This window comes from Battus philenor, unplaced genomic scaffold (genome assembly GCF_028537555.1).
Source record: "Battus philenor isolate CCGP_79_NKW_IND1 unplaced genomic scaffold, ilBatPhil1.0.hap1 SCAF_10, whole genome shotgun sequence".
Taxonomy (NCBI): Eukaryota; Metazoa; Arthropoda; class Insecta; order Lepidoptera; family Papilionidae; genus Battus; species Battus philenor.
The window spans coordinates 11,711,889-11,718,011 of record NW_027181662.1 but is presented as its reverse complement, the minus strand read 5'-3'; positions in this window follow the sequence as shown (position 1 = coordinate 11,718,011).

The following is a 6,123-nucleotide window of genomic DNA, read 5'->3' as shown; positions in this document are numbered from 1 at the left end:
ATATATATATTTTTTTTATATAATGGCTGTTGGTGACCTCTCGTTCCCCTATCTCGTGTGGGACAGGGACTTTTTAATTCTAGGAATTTATTAATTTTTTTTTATTATTATTATCATTCTTCTCTTTCATATATCATCTTATCTGTCGTACTGTTTCTTTCATTCTTCAATTTTCCCATTTCATTTCATTCCATTAGCCATACATTCATCCTCAACCACTACATTCTAGGTTTCCTTACTATTTTATTTTGCAACATTATTTATTTTACCTGTTGCATTTATTACCACCTTCCTGCAGTAGCTGAGAAAGCATACTCTCTCCCCTTTGTCTTGCATGATGACCGAGATATTCCTTTCTTCTATCTTTTTGCCCATCCGGCATTCGGAATCTGCGCGCAGTCTTCCGAACGCCGGACAGTGGGCCACAAGGTGGACCACGGTCTGGCCTACGCCCGGTTCACAGAAGCACGAGGCGTCCTCCTTCAGCTTGAATCTGTGAAGGTACTCAGAGAACCCCCCGTGACCCGTGAAGAGCTGGGCCAAGACCGTATCCATCTCGACACTGCGGAGCACGCGGTAGGCTGAGGTGACGTCCGGGAAAAATATCCTCGTCACTGAAGCCGTCGTTCCTTCCATATACCTCCTGTCCCTATTCCTCGAGCGACTCCAGTCTCAGTTGTCGCATGACGAATGAAACGGGGCATCTCTCATATTCAGGTCTTCTTTTGCTCTTTAGGGCCGCGTCCTTGGCCAAATGATCCGCCCTCTCATTACCCTCCATCCCCGCGTGCGCTTTCTCCCAGTATAGTCTTATATTCTTCCCATTTTCTCTCGCTTTCATAATATTCTCTTTCACTCTTAACACCAAAGGATGGAGGGTGTCCGATCTTGCGACAGTTTGAGGGCGGACCGCGAGTCGCTCATTATGGCGCATGACTGCGCGGACCTGCTGGCCGCGTACCCTGATGCTTCCGCTAGAGCTAGCAGCTCTGCCTGGTATACAGTGCAGAAGTTGCCCAACTTGAGTTTCTTAGTATGCTGCGGCGTCCCGCATAACGCAAAACGCCGCACCCACCTTATCCTCAATGCGGCTGCCGTCGGTATAAATTACAAGATCGGCAGCCGCGGTGGCAAGTCGGACTTCCTCCGCACTTTCCCCCAGGCAGGAGAACTCTACACCAACTTGACCAGACGGGTGTGGTAGTCTCAGGTAGCTGACACGTACCTCCAGGTCCCGGTCCCATACCACTTGCCGGGAATGACCCTTTTTTATTTCAAATAAGCGGGTTGCTTCTTGGACCCGAAGGTCCAGAGGAAGCAACCCGGCAAGTATGAGGGCCGAGTTCAGGGACGCGGTCCTGTGGGTCCTCGCGATCTTCTGTGCGAAGCCCCGCTGGACCGCGCCCAACTGCCTGCGGACCAGCAGCTTCCTAGTCGCCGGCGCCCATACACTCGCCGCATACAGAATTATCGGCTCCAGTATATAATTTATATTGATATTTACAACATTTTGTAACAACGATGCATGAATTAACGCCCGACAACAGTCTTAAAGCGAGTAATGTATTGTAGATGGGTCGATAAAATATATTTAAAAAAGCTGGTTTTCTAATTTTGAAAATTACTAATGCCTTTGGAAACAGCAGATTAATTTTATTTTAATCATATGATGTCGTTTTTATTACTATGACTACAAATCTTTACTTTTATGTATTTTTTTATTTTAATAAAACATTGTCACCGCGAGTGTACTTCCTGCTCATTATATCTTCCGAAATCTTCTTTAAATGGCGGTCAAAAATTCGTAAATCAATAAATTTATTTAGAAAAAAAGTAGCTTTTTTGTCAAATCATATATTTATTAATATTACATTTCCGGTTTCAACTGAACGTGCGGAAATAAAATATTAAAATGAATTTAGGTGTTGGCCACTACCTGTCTTTTAAGCGGATTTCGGCTTAACATTGATTTATGGGACATTCTGGTATAAGCCTTTTATGGTAGCCGCTTAAACAGCTTCCAAGGTAGACTACCAATTACTATCATTTCATCAGTTGATATAAATTTGTTATAGGTGCAAAAGCATGAATGTATTCCTAATTTGTAAGCAAAAAGCTTCAAAGGTTTTACAATTATTTCCAATAACTCTGCATAAAGTAGAACTATGGCAACGCGACAGGCTTATGCTCGTAACTTCTGGTAGGAACAACCAGTAGGAAAAGATTGTAAACAATATTATTTTTCATTAATTACGTAGAAATATGAATTTAAGAAACACTTTTTCTTATACATTGTCTTTATTTATTATTTTCGAAATTTTTGGATAGGTTGTACTATATCTTGACTGACAGAAAATGAGCTTAACATTTACCTTTTTATAGCTTTTATACCCATAACCGAATATACCTGTACACGGAGCTCATTACCATTAATATGTTATCATTCTTTTGATAAGGGCTCAAACAGATTGTGGCGGAAGCGAAGTATTGATTAAAATGGATAGCATTGCAATCTGACATTATTGATGTGCAATCAAACAAATTCACAAGCGAATAATTTGATTTATAATTTGTCAGCCGGCTCACTAACTGTTCGTGTTTGAAATAAACGATTATTTATTTATAGCGAAATATCACATGTACAGAAATAGTTTATGTATTTTAAATCTGTAGTCATGTATTAAAAGCTACATGTTTAATGTAAAGCTTTTTTATTAATTTATAACTTATCTCCTTAATTTATCTCACGGTTATGTTGCAAAGTAAAATGATTATTATTGTGTTAAACGGTTTTTTATGACCCAAACGCGGTTATATATATTATAATATCGTCAAGTTTAAAGTCACAGATCAACATGAAAGCTATTATTAAAAATAGATATACATGATTCTCATGTTCATTTCAACCGTACGACGTCTATAGGAAGCGACCTGCGTCCAGCGTTCTCAAATGATCTTAGCAATGTTGTATATTGACCTTACGGGTGGAAGTTCTATGTGCGTTTGCTGGTCTGTGGCTTCCACATCACAATAAAAAAGTAAGAAAAATATACAAGAATTATTAGTATGAATATATCTACGTACTTTGATATTATCAGATAAATAATTTCATTTAATAATTAATAGTAATTTTCGTCTGTTTAATTACATCTAGAATTTAACAGTTACAACAAAATTGTTGGGTTATTTTTTAAGAGTGGCCCCTTGGACTTTATATAATAGCGACATTAATTAAATTCCTTTTAATTGTAAAAGATCTTCGACGATCGTAATGGATTAACTTTGTGAATAACTTCGATTTTACGATGAAGTTTGATTGAGATGAAATTCTGGTAATCCGATGTCTTGATCTACTTTGAAACCATTCCGGCGGCTTGAATTTTCGTAGCTAGATTTCAAACGAGCTTAGGGTCGATACGATAAAAGATTGCTGTATAACCAAGAAACAAGATGCTTGCTAGGCGTATTTAGAACTGACTTTTGAAATTTCGTGCGAAAATTTATATTTTCATAAAATAATTGCATCGGTCAATTTACATTTATCCAACGATTAAAACGATAACTTTGAAATAAGTTACAATTTCTTTAGAAGAATGTGAAAAGCCAAAAATTTCTGTCAGTACAAAGCCTGTCGACAACTAGTTATTAAATGAAAATGAAGCGATATAATACCGTAATTAATAGTTTATTAAATTCTAATATCTTTATACACACCTCTGTATATATATAGATATACATCTGTACGTATATATATTTGCATAATTTCCTTAAAATAATATATTATTTCTTAAGTAAAAAAAATGCTATAAATAAAATTTTTGCCACTTTTCCTCTTACGTATTCCAAGAGCACGCGACTCTGTGAATAGCTGAAGCCGTCGACTTTACGGTACATTAATCCTACAAGTTCCCAAAGGCTGACTAAACTTATTCAACTTATTCGTTAATTCAAATTTATTCGTCGCTTAGAAGTTACCCTTTGGAGGTGTACCCAAAGCCATAAAAGGGTTTCACTTTTTATGTAATAATATACTCAATGTGGTAGAGCAGTATTGTTTCTTAAGTTGTTTGACACGTTGTTTTTATAACATAAAATGACGAAGAGGATAATAACTGATAACTCTTTGTGCCACATCGAAATGTCGTCATCATCATAAATCAGTTGTGGGACGACCACTACCAGACATAGGCCTTTCGTATAGATTTTGATCGGTTGGAAGCGGCTCGAGTGAACACCCTATGCTGCGCTTGCCGGCCCGTGGTTTCCACTCCAGTCCAGGTCAACTATTCTGCGTACTAAGTGGTCGGGCCACTACCACATCAACTTGCCAATCTGGGCTATGGCAATTACTTCCATTCGTCTACTGGTCTCCTTATTCCAGGCTCGATTCTGTGGGGAAATCTCGAATATAGCCCAATCCACGGCTCATTCAGCTCATTTAAATGCTAATTTTGAACAATGTGACCACCATCTATTCCAAAACCGTATTGGAGTATCGTGTTTTTATGTATAGCTTTTATTCCCTTTAGCTAAAGGTATAAATTCATTAAGATCTATTCCTCTTTTAACGAAGTCCATTATCTACCTTATGGACGTCCCACGCTGCACTTACCTGTTCGTGATATCCACTCAAGAATCCTAAGGTCCCAACGGCTATTTGTTGTGCCCGTTAATGTGCCCCGCCCACTGCGACTAATCTGCTGAGCAATTTCAGTAACTTTTGAACGTGAATGAATTGATTCATAATAAAGAAATATCTATTCAAAACTGTTTAGTGAACGACCTAAGTCAGTAATGATCAAAAGCCATTGTTATTATTTTATTTTATTTTAAGCAAAGAACATAACAAAAATATTATAAACCAAGTGAAAATGTAACAGGCGTAAAAATATAAATAGATATCATGTACATGTTATGTGTCGCATTATGTCGAACTACCGATTTTACTATGTCCTACTGTAAAATACATAAATCGACATATTCGGCTTAAAATGGTAATTGGCCTTTACAGTTTTGGAATGGTGTAGTTGATTCTAAACGTGTTAACATTTGTTACGTATACTTTATTATTGTTAAAATATTATTAAATTACTACCGGAGAGTCATTATAATACTGTTTTATGTTTTTATTGTTATTTTTTAGCATATGGTTTGCCGTTGCGACATGACCCTCCATACAAAGAAAGAATAATGCTCAAAAATTAAGGTTGGCTGTTTTAGAATATTGTACTGATAATCATCAAAGATCGCCACGCTTGGCACTTAGATTGGTGATCGCTGTATGGTATGCGGAGAACGCTGCTGCCCAACCTTTATAAACATGTTTGTGAGCAGTGGCAATGCTATGTAAATAATGCACAAAATGTGAATTATATGAGATTGTATTCTGGGGATCGAACCCGCGATCTAGGATCAAAAGGCTCAGTAATCTACCGCTGAGCTACCATTGCTCCATTTTTATTTGTACAGAAGTATTTTTTTAAATAATGAGCTCTAGTTTTGCAATTAGATATTTAACAACTTTAATTATTAAATGACGCTTAAAGACGCTGAATGCAGGCCGCAAACTAGTCTTGTTGTAAATCTATGTGGGAGGCCTATATCCAGCTGTGGACTTACTACTGCTAAAATGTTGATAATGACTGTTCGAATGATAGTGTTGTTGTTTGTACAGTGTTTATTATTATTAATTAACTTCCTGTTATCAATACGATATAAAATTAGTCATGAACACTAAAAAAATTTTTAAAAATTTCTGGGAAACAATTGATCTTCAATAAACTAGAATCAAATAAAAATATATGGGGAACCGGAAAGTAATGTCGTTTCTGCGCATGTCGATATTTGCTTGTCATTTGGTAGCTCATTACATACTAGGAAGACGTTGTTTACTAGATGGCCAAAGGTTGTCGATAACGAAGGCGAACATATTGTTGGTTAAAAATAAACACTTGTTAAAAATGCAGTCTTGTGAATTTAACTTAAGAATGCGATCCAACTTTCCGGTCCCCCTAATAAATAGCCTACTCATTAATCATTATCATTATTTATTGTCAATTATATCCCATATACGCGTGGCGAGGAATATTTGTAATGCATAATAGGTACATTATAACTCATACA